This window comes from Dipodomys merriami, unplaced genomic scaffold (genome assembly GCF_024711535.1).
Source record: "Dipodomys merriami isolate MVZ:Mamm:240054 unplaced genomic scaffold, mDipMer1.0.p SCAF_75, whole genome shotgun sequence".
Lineage (NCBI taxonomy): Eukaryota > Metazoa > Chordata > Mammalia > Rodentia > Heteromyidae > Dipodomys > Dipodomys merriami.
The window spans coordinates 6306106-6324747 of NW_027206346.1; the positions used below are offsets into that span (position 1 = coordinate 6306106).

The 18642-nt window shown below is 40.8% G+C and overlaps 1 long non-coding RNA gene across 1 annotated transcript in view; it reads left to right on the plus strand.

Annotated features, from left to right (window-relative positions):
- LOC138818383 (uncharacterized) overlaps positions 1–18179 on the plus strand; it is a 29136-nt gene extending 10957 nt beyond the window's left edge. Inside the window, exons 2-4 of the long non-coding RNA XR_011369095.1 lie at positions 16691–16897; positions 17321–17427; positions 18158–18179. This is a non-coding gene — a long non-coding RNA (uncharacterized lncRNA). The remainder of the gene's footprint in view (positions 1–16690; positions 16898–17320; positions 17428–18157) is intronic.
- Positions 18180–18642: the final 463 nt, after the last annotated feature.

An 18642-nucleotide genomic window follows, 5' to 3' on the forward strand; every position in this document is an offset into this window, starting at 1 on the left:
CTTCCTGGAACACCCCCCCCCAAGTTAGGGTGTTTCTAATGAGTGGCTGCTTCCAAGTTCTTTCAAAAGGAGAACAGATATTATCTAAAGAATATCCATAAAAGGATATTTTGCCAAGCTAGGGTGTACTAAAGGCTCTTGACCAATCATGCACATCTCTAGAGACACAGGTTCCATTCCTACTCACCAGCTCTAAGGCATGTAAACAAGGACTTCTCCCTCTTTTTCTTGGTCTCATGGGTCATGCATTCCTCCATCTGAATTTGTAAGCTCCAGAAGAATATATAAGCAGAAGAGCAAGTCTGAAGAGGGCATGTTTAGCTTGACATACTGTGTAAGTTCTTTCAGGGTTTCTTGGTTCTTGTGGTCATAGAAATCATCAGGGCAGAAGAGCATCCTCATAGGGAAGATGGAACAAATCATGCTGTGGGCATATTGGTGATAAGGAAAATGAGAGCCCGCCCTCCCCATCCTGAGCCTTGTACTAAAGCATTTTTCTGGCAGGACGTGCATTTTGGGAAGTGGGAAGAGACTCCTGCAAGCAGGATGTTCCTCACAACCCACTTCTAGGAATTTCTCAAATACAATCCTCTATAATTCTGCATGTGCTAGGAAGAGAAAGTTGTTTCCCCACTGAATCTGACTTGTTATACACAGTCCTCCTTGTCATCCATGAGAGTCCAAAACCACAAACACATCCACAACTGTGTAATCTGCTATCCACTGAAGTGGCAAGCCTCAACCCCCTGGTAAAAATCACAACTGGTGTGCAAAGAAGAAAGTTGACTTTGATTCAGAAACCTCAAAGATACCCAGTTTTCAAGGACTGAACTTATCTTTGTGCCAACATCCACTTACTTCTTCATCTTTTTCATCTTCCTCCCAGTTACAGTAGAAGGATCTATACCAATGGAAGGGGAGGAGGATGCTAACTCTATGCTTCTCCTTTTCTGAACTAACAGGACACACATGGGACTGGCTAAGTCCCAAATGGCAATGTAAACATGACAGACAAAAAGTGGAGGTATGTCTATACAATTTCAAGGAAATTCTGTGAGGATGTTTATATGCATCTGTCCAAATAAGTGCACAATGGCTCATGCCTCTAATCCTACTAATCAGGAGGGTGAGATCTGAGGATCACAGTTTGAACCCAGTCTAGTTTGTAAAATTCTAAAGACACTTATCTTCAAGTAACCAGTCCAAGGCCAGACCTGGAACTGGGGCTCAAATGGTAGAGTGCTAGGAATGGGACAGCACTCAGGCCCCAAATTCAAGTTGCATCCTTGCTTCTTTCTATATTCCCTCAAAGGCCTACAAGATAGTGATTTCCTAGGTGAGGGTGGACTTTGGGTGGGGCTGACTCATTTCTTTAATCCTAGTCTCTCAGCAAGCAAACTGCTAAGGCTCCACTAGCTCCTGAGGCAAATGAAATATTCTGGCAGCCCAGTCCTAAAGAATTAACTTGGAGTGCACTTCTTTGTCTCAAGCCAATTTCCTGTGATAAGACCTCAGTGAAACAGTTTCAGAGAAGTATCAAGTATTCCAATAATCTGCCGGGGGGGGGGGGGTATCATCAGCCCTGGGTTTGAAAGAAGAACACTCATTTTTTAAACAGAATATCCAGCAACTGCTCCATTGTTCCCAATTCTCTATAGTGGTGGAGGAAGTTTCCAACACAGAAGAAATCACCTTTCTGGTAGGCAGGGAACAGGTCCATTGCCAACATTTACAACAAGCCTGAATCCAAGCTGCATATATTATAAGGCACATTCAGGTTTTGGGCTGACTCATTGTCACACTGAGGTGGTAAAAAGAGTGGATCTTTGAAACATGGAAAATGGAGTACACTTCAAAGTGAGTAACAGAGTGGATTGAAAAGTGCATAGTAAATTTTTCTCAGTATACACATATAAAAGCACACAAGAAGAAGGTTGTACTGTAGGCTAGGATGAGATTAAATAGGTTTCCTGTCATACTTACACCTGGCCTGAGTTGCCTTGTGATTCCCTTGGTTTATTTTATAAAAAGGCCTGAGACATTGGATTCATGGTTTGGCACTGATCCAATGTCTGTATCATCGAGTGCAGCACTCATACCACTCATGCCTGAGACCTGAGTCTCTTGAACTTTGAAAACAACACAGGAACATCTTTCTTGTTCCCGAGCTACAGGCCACGTGAGCTGGCTTGAGCTGACTGTCGGTTACAGTTGCCTGTCTCTCAGAGTTCCATATTCTATTCCATTGTAAGGGAGGCAGTGTCATCTCTCAGAGCCCAATGATCAGAGTTGCTTGCTCACATAAGAACATTCCAAAGACAACCTGGAGGCTGAAATCTCCCCTCCAACATCACTCTGTACACATGTGGACATGATCAAATCCAAACATCCTCAGCTAGGCCTACAAGCCAGCATGATCTCAGCCACAAGGAACCCTTCCTAGGTCAGACCCATGCCTTATTTGTCACTATTCCTTTCATCCTTCACAAATCATTTTGCCTCTCAGGGCCTTCTCAGCCTGCCATTTGATTCTTGGATGTATTTTTGACATCTACTTCTTAGGACATTGTTAGGTTTTTATTTCCTAATCTTCTGTTTGCTCTTGAAGCCCGTGTGTGCTGTCATGTGGAAAATCGTACAAGTATTGAAAAACAAACCTTACACCTATAGTCAGACATTTTTATGGGTGTTCATTCTTGTAAGATAAAAGACTATTCTTGATAATTTTCTCATATCTTATGACAGAGGTGAGGGGGAGAAGGGAAGAGGTGCTGCATTGTCTTCTCATAATTCAAAATACAATAGTTGAAGGAATGTAAGATTTAAAGATAAAAGCTATTTTCCTGTCCTTTTTATAAGCTAGTCGTTTATAAAGTATTCCTCACTAAAGTCTTGTCATCTGTGTCCCACGAACTATCCTCCTCATTCAAAATAATCAGGAAAAACTTTCACAAATAAGTGGGCTGTTGTCTAATCTCCGGATAAGAATTTAAGATATAACATTGCCTGCGAATCTGTGTGTGTACATGTGTGTGGGAGGGTGTGTGAATGTATGTGAATGTGTGTTTGTGCATATGTGTGTTTTAGGACTTGAACTCAAGGGCTATATGACATTCCCGAGCATCATTCCCTTGAGTGTAGTGCTCTAACAATTGTGCCACAGTTCCACTGCAAGTTTTCTGTAGTGAACTGGAGAGGAGAGACTCATAAAATTTCCTGCTCAGGCTGTCTGAACTAAATCTCAGGTCTCAACCTCCTGATTAGCTAGAGTTCTAATTATGAGCCTCCAGAACCTGGTGATAAAACTGTTACTGGCGGCAGTGGGGTTGCAAGTTTCAGTCCAGCTTCATAACATTCTATATCATAAAACAGCAACAGTAAAAACCTATATCAAAATACAATAATAAGATATACTTAGAATACAATTTAGTGATATAGTCTGCTAGCATAACTTTCAGGAATCTGTGTTCTTAATGATTTAGCATCACAAAACCAGACAAAATGAGATAATTTCAGTAGACTCTCCAAATTTTTTAATCCATCATATAATAATTTCAAAACATTATAATAAACTGGAAAACATTCATACTTATTAGGAGAATGTAAAAAAGATAAACGATGGCAGATTATGAAATGGAACATTCTACACTGCAGGAAAATTATTGTCATGATGGATATGTGGTGGTATTGTCATCGTGAATATATGATAATGTTCTTCAGAGCAGCAATAGATAAATATATATTTACTAAATATAGTCTAATTTGTCTCGATCTCTATCAACTTCCAATCTTCTACTGCACATTATCAGTTTATTCATGTTTATGGTATATTCCAAAATAACTAGCAGAGTCAGGTTACCAAATTCATTAGCTTCAATGTTTTAGGAGATAAACCTGCTAATTATATTGACTATTTAATATATTAAACATGTAGTGTGCTATCATTGTACTCTCTAAGTATGTACCTACAATTCTTCAAAGTGAAACGGAATACAAGGTTTTGCCTGTAAAGCTAGCTATTTGGGACATCAGTTTCAGACCAGTGTAGTTTTACCTTCAATGCTCCCAAAACCTAGCTATGCGTAATGGAATACATCTATCATCTCATGTCCATGGGGAGCTGAGAGCAGGAGGACTTCAATTTCATGCCATACTAGGCAAGAACTTCCATATGGCTCCATCTCAACCAAAGAAGGTTCAACACTGGCAGCACCTATAACCCCCACCTAGGTGAAAATAAAAATAAGAGCAATGTAGTATAAGAAACAAACAGTATTAAAACATGCTAATACAAACCATCATAAACAACACACGTAGTTCTTGTTTCTTATACCTGTAATCCTACCTATAGCTAGGATTATATATGTGAGCCAGAGGCACCAAGCAGTTCATCATTTTAAAAATGACTATTTGAAGCCAGGAGCCAGTGTCTCATGCCTGTAATCCCAGCTACTCATGATTCTGAGATATGAGGATCACAGTTTAAAGACAGCCCAGGAAGAAAAGTCCCTATAAGACTCTAATCTCCAATTAATTACTGAAAAAGCAAATGTGGCTTTGTGGCTCAATTGATAGAGTGCTAACTAACTTGAGCTCAGAATCTCAGAGACAGTGTCCAGGTCCTGAGTTCAAGCCCCACAACTGACAAAAAAAAGCATTTTAATGTCTGAATTTTTTTATTGTGAAAATACAGTACAGAGGGGTTACAACTACATGGGCAAGATAATGAGAACATTTCGTATCAAGCATTGTAGCCTCCTCTGTTTCCCCTTACCATCCCTTCCCATCCTCCCTCAATCCTCCCACCTAATCCTCCCCCCAACCAAAGTTATAAAGTTCATTTTCGACATAACAACTTGTATATATCATTGTTGCAATGGGTCCACCTGTATCCCTATTTAAACGATTTGTTTTTGCCCTTCCCCTATACAAATTTTACCAACATCAAATACAGTGAAAGCAGGGGTAAAGCCGTGGGGGAGGGACATGCAAAGCAACAAAGAAATAATCTTATAAATAAATGTGTTAGAAAAAATCGCATGAAAGAAAAAAAACATTTGAATACATATCTTAGGGTTCATTTCCCTAACATCAAATTATCTGACCTTTTCTGCTTGACTCAAACATATACTAGTTACTGCAAAAAAGGGAAAACATGGGACCTATATTTCTTTGGGCCTGGCTTACTTCACTTAATATAATTTTTTTCTAAGTCTTTCCATTTCCTAACAAATGGGGCAATGTCATTCTTTCTGATGGAGGCAAAGAATTCCATTGTGTATATATACCACACTTTCTTGATCCATTCATCTATTGAGGGGCATCTGGGTTGGTTCCATATCTTAACCATGGTAAATAATGCTGCAATAAATTGTCGTACTGGTAGCTTTAGTGTGATCTTGTTTGTAAACATTTGGGTAAATGCCCAAAAGTGGGATTGCTGGGTCATAGGGGAGCTCTATGTGGAGTCTTTTGAGGAACCTCCATACTACTTTCCAAAGTGGTTGAACAAGTTTACACTCCCACCAACAATGCAGTAAGGTTCCCTTCTCTCCACATTCCCTCCAGCATCTGTTGTTATTTAGAGTTCTTGATTTTTGCCATTCTAACTGGGGTGAGGTGGTGTCTCAATGTTGTTTGAATTTGCATTTCTTTTTTGGCTAGGGAGGTTGAGCATTTCTTCATGTGTCTATTGGCCATGCTTCTTTCCTCTTCAGAGAAGTTTCTCTTTAAGTCTTTAGCCCACTTATTTATGAGGCACTTGTTTCTTTGAGGATCTGTTGTTGGGGGATTTAATTTTTTGAGTTCCAGGTATATTTTAGATATGAGACCCTTGTTTGTTGTATGGCTAGTGAAGATCTCCCAACCCGTGGGCTTTCTATTGATCTTACTAGCTAAATCCTTTGCCATGCAGAAGCTCTCCAATTTCATGCAATCCCAATTGTCCAACCTTTCTTTGATTTGTTGTGTTTCCAGGTCTCTATTAAGAAAATTTTGAACTGTGCCAAGGAGACCTAGAGTTTCTCCTATTCCATCCTGTAATGTTTTCAGAGTGTTTGCTTTGACTCTGACGTCTTTGATCCATTTGGAATTGATTCTGGTGCAGGGTGATATATAAGGATCTAGCTTTAGTTTTCTACAAGTAGTTAATCAATTTTGCCAGCATCTAATGTCTGAATTTCTTGTGAACTAAAATGAAAGCTGTGGTATACAATTCTACAGACTACTGCAGATTTAATTATATTTGTAGTTAGAAAAAGTAGCAGCACTTGAATAAAAGACATTTTTTTCATAAACTAGGGCAGACTGGTCTCTAATTGGAGGACATTGCTACACTCATACGTAGTACTTTTTGGTTGTTTTTTGTTTTGTTTTTAGAACAGGACGAGTGAACTTCTTTCTGCCAGTGGCCATTTGGGTATGTCTGACTTCATTCACAGGCCATGCAGAATTAACAGTAAAGACAGGACAAAGTCAACTGGCAGTAAACTTACTTGTCTTTATGCCATGTTCCAAATAATTTGATTAGCGTATATGTCCCTATAGCCTATAGTTTCCTATTCCTGCCTTCCTCAAAATACAAGCATTTCCACCAGTTCAGATTTGAGCCAGGCAATATTCAGTATTAGTGCAAGAGTCGAGGAAAATTGTAACACAACCAGGGAAGCATGCAACCAACACTTCAGTAGCTGGACACTGGGAATTCAGGCCTATAATCCGAGCTACTCAGGAGGCTGATGATCACAGTTCAAAGCCAGCTCCAGTGAGAAAATCTGTAAGACCCTTCTCTCCAATTAACAATCAAAAATCCATAAAGGGAACCGGGGCTCCAGAGGTAGAGTAGCCTTGATTACAAAACCTCAAGGGCAGCACCCAATTCTGAGTTCAAGCTGCAAGTCAGGCACAAAAACAAAAACAATCAAAAACAACAACAAAAAAACAGAAACTGGGAGAAAGCTAAGGAAAGGATAGCATTGCCTACAAGAAAAATGTACACATTACATGTTTTGTGAAATGGTAAACTCACTGTACACACCTGAGTAACAATTACATTTAAAAAAGAATGTGGGAAATTCCAAAGCCATAGGGCCTTATGATGTGCATCTGCTTTCCAGAATTTCAAAGTCCCATCATCTGAGCAGGTATCACATAGCCCAGGGTGATTAGAAAGTATGAAGGCAGAGATTTTTTCAGATTGGCCCAGCAAATCTTTGATTACTTTAAGCAAAAAAAGAAAAGAAAGCAAACCAAACAAAATAAACTTTAAGGTTAATTATGCTGCTATTAAAGATTCAGATGTTGGTACACTTTGTAGAGGGAAAGGGAAAATACAAATTCTTCATATAAGGATACAGGTGGACTCATTGCAACAATGAGATGTACAACACATTATGTCAAAAAACGAACTTTAGAGAGGGGGGACCAAGATGGCGATGGGGCAGTAGGGAAACGCCACAGCTCTCTCCAACCAAAAAGAGAGTTCGAGTTCCAACGCTTAATCTCCCCAAGAGACCGACAACAACAAAAAGACGAACACTCAGAGAAAAACCAGAGGCAGAGAATAACAAAAAAGAAAGAGGAAAAGAATTTCAAAACAGAGAAAAGCGAAGACCCCTCCCCCAACCTTTACTGGCCGGGCGGCAGCGCGCCAAGCCGCCGGCCAGCCGGCCCGGCAGGGGCTGTGGGAGCCCCAGAGAAACAGCAGAGACACAGGGGGCCACTTTCAGAACATCTGGTACTGGTTTGCAGAACAGCAGATCACCAGGAACAGAGAAACCTACCAGCCGGGAGTCTCCACGAGGATCCCACCCCCACCCCTCACTCTCCACCCGAGCAGAGAGGCTCCATCCCGCCAAAGTCGCTCGGCATCAGCAGAGTGACAAAAGGACCTGCGGCAGACCACCCGGCCCGCCGGATCGCGATCGCAACGATCCAGCACTCTCCACCCGAGCAGAGAGGTTCCATCCCGCCAAAGCGGCTCGGCGCGACAAAGGGTCCTGTCTGCAGACCACCCGCCCGCCCGATCACGATCGCAACAACCCGGCGGGGTCACTTGGGCCCCAGAGGTACCGAGAAGAAGCTGCCTGAGCGTGGACACTCTTGACCCAACAGCTTCGACAGAGGCAGAGACAGAAAAGAATCACACAGAGCCACCACCGCCCAACCCAGCCCGGATTGCAACAACAACTGACGACCTACACCACACAGAAACAACCAGCTCCAGGGTGAGTACCCCACAGGGGAAGTGTATCCCTCAAGGGAGACCAGAGCTGGAGGGAATCCCCAGACCCTGACCTAGACTCCCTACACCAGCACCCGGACCACAGGACCCACTAAAACTGGGAACTGTTTGAGAGCTCCACCAGCCTGTGGAGCACACTCAGCTGGCCAGGCTAGAGCAAGAGCACCCCTGGAAGGGAGCTTAAATGCCCAAGCCAGGAACAGCGCCCCTGGGTCAAGACTACCAACAGTAGAAGAAATTTGAACTGTGTCCCCCAGGCTGTATAACCTAGGGGGTATACACATCAGCACAGGCCTAACAAGCGCGCTCCAGGCTGGGGCCGGAACCAAGCCCGGGGATCCGGCACCTGAACAACACAACCAACTCCTCCCAACTGAAGTAAAAAGCTGAGCATACGCCTCAACAGAGGGGAGAAAACCAGGAAACAACACTCCCCCGGGAAGCACGCCTGTGACAACAAAAGACCTGGAGGCCCAGGACAAGAGAAGCCCAAACCCCACCAAAACTCCACCCATATACCCTAGACTGGGAATTGGGCAACACAGGCTGCCAGGACCTGATAGTAAGCAGGAGCTCAGACTGTTAAGGCGGCTCAGCAATAGAGTGATAGTCTTGGATGTATGAGGCCCTGGATCTGATTCCTCAGCATCACAAAAGCAAAAAGGGTCAGAAGTGGTGCTGTGGCTCAAACGGTAGGGTGCCAGCCCTGAGCTGAAAAGCTGAGGGACAGCACCCAAACCTAGAGTTCAAGCCCACAACCAGCCCAAAACAAATAAACAAAAACACATCAGGAGCCCATAGCAGACTCCAGCATTTGGGAGAGTGCATCCAGAGCATCTGTTCTTCACAAGAGCACCCGTAGGAGCAAACACAAGCAGTCTAGGCTGCTCAACCCTTCCAAAGGCGGGAACTGTCAGCAATCTACAGCAGAGAGCTGAGAATCCTAAGTAAGTCAGAATAGCAGCTGGAAATAGGCTCCCAACAGAACCCAGATCAGGCACAGACTCTCTCTACCAATACAGAATCAGCAACCAAGCAAAGACAGACACACCAAAACAAAATTGAAGAGCAGTCTCCTGAACCTCCATGCGAAAATCACAGAGAAAAATCACAAGGTTTACTACCACCCAGGACAGCAAGCTCACCTCAAAAGCCAGCAGCCACACAGGGGAGAGCCCCAGTGGGAGCAAAGCAGGAATGGAAGACAAAGGCTACTTCCAAGGGTTGCTGGAGGCAATGACTCAAGAAATAAAGCGAGAAATTTATCAGAAATTGAAAGAGCACAAGGATGAACTATCCAAAGAGATACAGGGTATCAAACAAGAGATGCATGCAAAAATAGAAGCTGCACAAACCTCAATAAGAAGTGAGAGAAACGCCAAATTAGAGGTAATGCATACCTCATTGAGAGGTGAGATCAGTACTCTGAGAACCAACATTGAATCCATAAAGGGATCCATTTCCTCCATGCAAACCACAATAGAAGCCACTGTCAACAGAGTGAATGAAATGGAAGGTCGAGTGTCAGATACAGAAGACAGAATACACCAACTGGACCAAAAAGTGACAGATATGGAAAAATCACTCAAATTAAACCAAAGGGATATTCAAGAGCAAGCAGATAATGCTAAAAAATTTAACCTTCGCATAATTGGAGTGGACGAAGGTGAGGAATTCCAGAGCAAGGGAATGCAACACCTATTTAACAAGATAATCAATGAAAATTTTCCCCACCTCAAAAACGACCATCTTAACTACATCACAAAAGCTTATCGAACACCCAACAAGCAAGACCCCAGGAGAAACACTTCTAGACACATTATAGTAAAAATGATAGATCTGAATAATAAGGAAACAATCCTGCATGCAGCAAAAATGAAGAAGGAGCTATACTACAATGGGAAAAAAATAAGAATTACTGCAGATCTCTCCACACAAACAATGAATGCAAGAAAAGCCTGGGAAAGCACCATACGAGCCCTGAGAGCCAATAACTGCCAACCCAGACTGATCTACCCGGCAAAGCTAGCATTCACATTTGATGGAGAACTGAAAACTTTTAATAGCAAAGAAAAACTAAATGAATACATAAACATTAAGCCAGCATTACAAAGAATTCTAAGAGGGGGGACACAACCTGAAGAAAGCAGCCAGGAACTGGGGCCTGCCCCAAACAGGCATTACTCAAAGTCTAACTGAGCAAGCACAGGAGGAAAGGAAAAAAGAAAAACTTAGGAAAACGGAATGGCAGGGACAACAATGCATCTCTCTATACTTTCTCTTAATATAAATGGGCTGAATTCGCCAATTCAAAGAAAACGAACTGAGGACTGGATAAGAAAACAAGACCCATCCATCTGTTGCCTTCAGGAGACCCACCTCTCAGCCAAACATACAAACAAACTCAGAGTGAAGGGGTGGAAAAGGATCTACCAATCAAACGCCCCCAGTAAGAAAGCAGGTGTAGCTATCCTGATATCTGACAAAATAAACTTTTCATTAAAATCAGTACAGAAAGACAAGGACGGACACTACATATTAATAAAGGGAACAATCCAAGAGGAGGATATAACCATCATCAACTTATATGCCCCAAATATTGGTGCACCCAGATATGTCAAACAAATGCTCTCAAACTTACAGAATAAAATAGATCCCAATACGATAATACTAGGAGACTTTAACACACCACTCTCACCAAAGGACAGGTCTACCAACCAGAGGATTGGCAAAGAAGCTACCGAATTAAGAGAGGCCATACTTCAAGCGGAATTAACTGACATCTACCGAGTATTTCACCCTAAAACAACACAGTACACATTCTTCTCAGCAGCTCACGGAACTTTCTCCAAAATAGACCATATCATAGTTCATGCAAGGAACTTAAGCAAATACAAAGGGATCGACATAATCCCCTGTATCCTATCTGACCACAGTGGAATCAAGCTAGCTCTCAATAACAAAGCATACCGCAGAAATTTCTCCAATACATGGAAATTGAACAGCACACTCCTTAACAATGCCTGGATAACAGAAGAGATCAGAGAAGAAATAAAGCACTTCCTACAACTCAATGAAAATGAAAACACCTCACAAAGAAACTTGTGGGACACAGCAAAAGCAGTCCTGAGGGGCAAATTTATTGCCCTCAGTGCCCACATCAAGAGAATGGAGACAGACCAAGTAAATAACCTCATGTTGCAATTAAAACAGCTAGAAAAACAGGAAAAAATGGAACCTAAAGCTACTAGAAGAAGCCAGATAACCAAATTAAAAGCAGAGATTAACCAATTAGAAAATCAGAAAACCATAACCAAAATAAACCAAACAAAAAGCTGGTTCTTTGAAAAAATAAACAAAATTGATGGCCCATTGGCTAGATTAATTAAAAAAAGAAGAGAGGAAACCCATATTAATAGGATTAGGGATGCCACGGGAAACATCACCACACGTACCCAAGATATCCAAACAATTCTAACAGACTACTTTCAAAAGCTATACTCTCTAAAGGAAGAAAATCGGGCAGAAATGGATGCATTTTTAGAGAAATACAAGTTGCCCAAACTGAGCAAAGAAGAAGTTAACCAATTAAATAAGCCAATATCCTATAATGAGATACAGGAAGCTATCAAAAGTCTTCCAACAAAAAAAAGCCCAGGACCAGATGGATTCACAGCAGAATTCTATAAGACCTTTAAACAAGAACTAATACCCATACTCCTCAAGCTCTTCAGAGAAACAGAGAAGGAAGGAGCTATCCCAAACTCATTCTACGAAGCCAATATCACACTCATCCCCAAACCAGGCAAAGACCCAACCAAAAAGGAGAATTACAGGCCAATCTCCTTGATGAACACAGATGCAAAGATCCTTAACAAGATTCTAGCTAACAGAATCCAGAAACACATAAAAAAAATAATTCACTATGACCAGGTAGGCTTCATCCCAGAGACACAGGGATGGTTTAACATACGTAAGTCAATAAATGTAATCCAACATATCAACAGAGCCAAGGTCAAGAATCACATGATTATCGCTACAGATGCAGAAAAGGCCTTTGACAAAATTCAACATTCATTCATGCTAAAAGCTCTGGAGAAAATAGGAATAGAAGGAACATTTCTAAAAACAATAAAAGCCATTTATGACAGACCAATAGCCAATATTATACTTAATGGGGAAAAGCTACAACCAATTCTCCTAAAATCAGGAACAAGGCAAGGATGCCCACTGTCTCCACTCCTCTTCAATATAGTCCTAGAACCCTTAGCCAGGGCAATAAGGCAAGAAAAAGACATTAAAGGGATCCTCATAGGAAAAGAAGAAGTTAAACTATCCCTTTTTGCAGACGACATGATACTATACCTCCACGATCCCAAAAACTCCATCCCCAAACTCTTAGAAATCATAAATCACTTTGGCAAAATAGCAGGATACAAAATAAACCCACAAAAATCAGTTGCCTTCCTATACACTGATAATGTACAGGAAGAGAGGGAAATAAAGGGAGCAACCCCATTCACAATAACCTCCCGAAAAATAAAATATTTAGGAATTAACCTAACCAAAGATGTAAAAGAACTATTTAATGAGAACTATAAAAAGTTAAAGAAAGAAATTGCAGAAGACACTAGGAAATGGAAAGACCTCCCATGCTCCTGGATAGGCCGACTTAATATAGTAAAGATGGTAATACTTCCAAAACTAATATACAAATTCAACGCAATTCCTATTAAAATCCCAATGACGTACATCACTGAAATACAGAAAACAGTCCAAAAATTCATATGGAACAACAAAAGACCTAGAATAGCCAAAACAATTCTAGGGGATAAAGACAATATGGGAGGGCTATCCATGCCGAACTTCAAACTCTACTACAGAGCTATAATAACAAAGACAGCATGGTACTGGCACAAAAACAGACCCGAAGACCAATGGAACAGAATAGAAGATCCAGAAATAAATCCACAGGCCTACAGCCAGCTGATATTCGACAAAGGAGCCAAAGACATACAATGGAAGAAACACAGCCTCTTCAACCGCTGGTGCTGGGAAAACTGGGCAGCCACATGCAGAAAACTAAAAGTGGACCCCAGCCTATCACCATGCACCAACATCAACTCAAAATGGATTAAAGACCTTAACATTAAACCTGAATCTCTGAAACTACTGCAGGACAGAGTAGGAGAGACACTTGAACTAATAGGCACAGGAAGGAACTTCCTGAACAGAGTCCCAGGGTCACAACAAATTGGAGAGAGACTCGACAAATGGGACTACCTTAAAATAAAAAGCTTCTGCACAGATAAAGCTATCGCAACCAAGCTAGAAAGACAACCAACTAATTGGGAAAAAATATTTACCAGCAATATATCAGACAAGGGGTTAACATCCTGTATATACAGGGAACTCAAGAAACTAATCCCTCCCAAACCCAACAAACCAATTACTAAATGGGCAAGGGAACTAAAGAGGGACTTCTCAAATGAAGAAATAAAAATGGCAAAGAAACACATGAGGAAATGTTCATCATCCCTGGTGGTGAAGGAAATGCAAATAAAGACAACCCTGAGATACCACCTTACCCCAGTCAGAATGTCCCACATCCACAAATCAGCCAACGACAAATGCTGGAGGGGATGTGGAGAACGAGGAACGCTATTACACTGCTGGTGGGAATGTACACTCATACAACCACTTTGGAAAGCAGTCTGGAGGGTCCTTAGAAAGCTAAAGATTGACCTCCCTTACGACCCAGTCATACCACTTCTAGGCATCTACCCTGAACAACAGGAACCAATATACAAGGACACGTGCACCTCCATGTTTATTGCAGCACTGTTCGCAATAGCTAGGATATGGAAACAACCTAGATGCCCCACCACAGATGAATGGATCCAAAAATTGTGGTATCTATACACAATGGAATATTATGCAGCCATTAGAAATGACAAAATAATGGCATTTGCAGGGAAATGGATGGAGCTAGAAGGAATCATGTTGAGCGAGGTAAGCCAAGAACGAAGAGACAAACAGTACATGGTCTCCCTGATAAGTGGATGATGAATCCAAAATGTTAGGTGATATGACAAAACTAACAGGACTTAAGAAACAAAGAACTCCCACTCATCTGGTTGAACCACTACTAAATATCCCCATGCTGCTGATCACATATATGGTATATAACATATGAGCACCGTTATATATTACAGACTGTGATAGACAATTTGCTCCAGGAAAGTTAGAATGAACTTGTGACTTTAAATGAGCATCATTATTCCACAATACTGTGAATTTCCGGAAATTAAGTAATCACTTAATCACGATCAAAAAAAAAAAAAAAAAAGAACCTTGGTGAAGGGAGGGATGGAGGGGATGGTAGGGGGAAAACAATGGAGGGGGTAACAATGTTCAAGAGGAAGTGGAAATGTACTCATTACCTCACTCATGTAACTGTAACCCTCTGTATAGTATCTCTACAATAAAAAAAATTTAAAAAAAAAATAAAAAAAAATAAATTAATATAAATGAAAAAAAAAAAAAAAAAAAGAAATGACAAAATAATGGCATTTGCAGGGAAATGGATGGAGCTAGAAGGAATCATGTTGAGCGAGGTAAGCCAAGAACGAAGAGACAAACAGTACATGGTCTCCCTGATAAGTGGATGATGAATCCAAAATGTTAGGTGATATGACAAAACTAACAGGACTTAAGAAACAAAGAACTCCCACTCATCTGGTTGAACCACTACTAAATATCCCCATGCTGCTGATCACATATATGGTATATAACATATGAGCACCGTTATATATTACAGACTGTGATAGACAATTTGCTCCAGGAAAGTTAGAATGAACTTGTGACTTTAAATGAGCATCATTATTCCACAATACTGTGAATTTCCGGAAATTAAGTAATCACTTAATCACGATCAAAAAAAAAAAAAAGAACCCTGGGGAAGGGAGGGAGGGAGGGGATGGTAGGGGGAAAACAATGGAGGGGGTAACAATGTTCAAGAGGAAGTGGAAGTGTACTCATTACCTCACTCATGTAACTGTAACCCTCTGTATAGTATCTCTACAATAAAAAAAATAAAAAAAAAAAAAAAACGAACTTTACAATTTTGGCGTGGGAGGTGGGAGATGGGAAGGGATGGGAAGGGGAAACAAAGGAGGAGGCAACAATGTTTCATAAGAAATGTACTCATTATCTTGCTCATGTAATTGTAACTTCTCTGTACGTTATTTTCACAATTTAAAAAATTGAAAAAAAAAGATTTCAGGCAGATTTATACTGGTAAATGATGAGTTAGTACATATGTTTTGTAGATACTGAACTCAAATGTGTCAGAAAAATATCCTTGGATTCATAACTAGAAACTGTGAAGTGTAAGGTATATTAATTAGGTAAGTTTCATTAGGTAGCCAATGAAGAAAACAACACATGGTATTCAGTCAGGTAAATTAGTTTATTTTTATGTATTGATTTATTTTTGGTCCAGTTGTGGGGCCTGAACTCTGGGCCTGGGCGCTGTCCCTCAGCTCTTCAGCTCAAGATTAGCTCTACCACTTGAGCCACAGTGCCACTTCCAGCTTTTTTCTTTTTGCTTATTTGGTGCTGAGGAATCGAACCCAGGGCCCCATGCATGCAAGGCAAGTGCTCTACCACTGAGCCACTTTCCCAGCCCCTAAAGTAGTTTATTTACTGAACTGCTGCCCATGCCATACATGGTGGAGAGGCATGTAGAAAAGGGGGGGGGGGTGTTGGTGACCCAACCTAGGGCCAAGTCGTATCTAAGCCAAAGACCAGATGAGGTATGCCCAGGTTGGGGAAATGTCTGACCACATTGGATCTGGATGTGACCTCGGGGCCTGGGACTCTCCTCTGGTCAGATGGAAAGTGTGACCAGTAGCTGACCAGGTTGTGACTTAATGGGGGGGAGGGGTGAGGTGGCTGCCTTCAGGAGTCCCAGATAACTAGGTAACACATAAAGGGTGGAAACTTAGCAAAGAAGTGGGGAGGTGTCTGCATAGGGTCTGCATGGCCTGGGGCAGACCTAATACCAAATACAAGTAGTACCTCTGCCATGTAATTCCTGACTCCAAACCATTCATTCTCAATCATTTCTTCCTTCCTTCCTTCCTTTCTTCCTTCCTTCCTTCCTTCCTTCCTTCCTTCCTTCCTTCTTTCTTTCTTTCCTTCCTTCTTTGTTCCTTTGTTCGTTTGTTCATTCCTTCCTTCCTTTCTTTTCTCTCCCCATCTCTCCTCTCTCCCTCTCTCTACCAATCTCTCCTCTCCTTCACTAAACCTCCCTCTCTCCCCTACCCCAGTATTCTCAACTCTCAAATAATGAACACTTGCTGAATTGAACTCACAAGCTGGGAAGAGTAGCTCAATGGGCAAATATGAAATTTAGTTTAATGTTTCCTTACATCTCTACCACAGATCACTGGAATCAAATAATGTACACTCAGCAGCATGCCATCTCAAGCTATTTGGAGGAGGAAAGCAAGCATGTTTTCACTGCATTCTGTGAGGTCCACTCTGGGAAGGTGGGGCAGACTCCTCCCTCCTTTTGGCTAAATCTTAGCCCAGTTTCTGCATCAGAAGAGGTGACTGCCTCGAAGTGAACCAGTTACCTAAGTGACTCAGGTACTGGGCAGAAACCTAGCCTCTTGTGATACTGAGATTAATGGCATGATTCAACATGATTCACTAGTTTGTTGAGGCTGGGACTTCCTAAATTTTTGGTTAGGCTATGTTCAAATTGTGATCTATTTATTTCTGATTGCTAACCATGATTATAGATGTGAGCCAGTACATCAGATCATTCAAAGTCCTTTATCATGCATGGAAGACATGAGGTTTCCCAAATGACATACCAGTTGACAGACAGCAAAATAAGTCATTAATTCTGGTTAAGATGTGTTTTTAATGTGAAACAAAATTTACTTAGCAAAATATGACTACTGTGATTATACTTTTAAACTTACCCTACATTTTAATATCAAATCACCTATATTAGCCAATGATTAACTCAAATTACCGGTAATCATTTATTTCTGTCTTCTACAGATAGGCAGAACTGGATCACACACTATTAACTAAAGTGGTAGAATTTGAGAAGATCACACTTCTGAGACATTCTAGGAAGGAAAGTATCACCCATATCCACCTACTAGGTAGGGATATTGGAATGCAATTATGATCCCTGCTTTTTAGGCTAGGTGCAAAAATTGCTAATCTATGAGTAAAGTAACTTAAACAAAAAGGATTGGTGTAGTGACTCCAGTGGTGGAGTACCTGTCTGGCAAACACAACATCAAAACTCAAATCAACTTCCTAAAATTAAAATATGAAAAAGAAAGAACGAACAACTCATGTTGAACATGTGTTCAATGTAAAGATTTACAATAAATTATTGTAGTTATAATACCATCATTTATTTCTAGGGACAAACACATTTTGTGTCAAGCCTAAATGAAAAAATAACACACTATATACGCTTTGTATATGCTTTGGTAAAACACAGGTCTGGCTTACAATGGTGAACCCTTAAGTTTGCATGTGCAGTGGTGTTGCAGGGTTGTTAAAGTTTATGGAAGTCCATCTTTTTGATGAACTTAACATGAAATTACCTAACCAAACAGTTCACTGGACGGATACTGCTGATACACACACACACACACACACACACACACACACACACACACACACACACACACACATGTATGTGTTTATATATTAAGTGATACATGAATAAAATTAATGATGAATAAACTCAGTGAACAGATACCTTTCCCAAATAATTATTTTACCTGAATAAATTCATGTCTTAAACTCTCCAATCACACTTACATAGCTGCTGATTCCCATCAGCTTTTTTATGATACTTTTTTCTTTGTTTTTCAGATGAAAAAACCTGCCAATAAATATACCTGTATGACATTCCTTTCTTTAAAAAATGAAAATGATGTTGTGTAATCTGGTTGTTTATGTGTCATCAAAATAATTTTTTATAATTTCAAGTACATATTGTCTTAGACTTGGATCTCACTCATTTTCTTCCAATAATACCTATAGGAAGGGGAAAATGAAGGATCATTCTGTTACTTTGTGAGCTTCTGTTATTAATCATTGCAATAAGTATTATGAAAATGAAACTCTGAAATTATTTGGAGATTATTTGTAAGTTACCTTTCTACACACTCATGCTACTCCCTCAACTAAATCACAGAACTTAAAATAAGTAACATTTTAGCTGGGAGCCAGTAGCTGATGTCTGTAATCCTAGCTACTCAGGAGCTAAGATCTGAGTATGGTAGTTCAAAGCTAGCCTTAGCAGGAAATCTGTGACACTCTTACCTCCAATTAACAGCCAGAAAAACTGAAGTGGC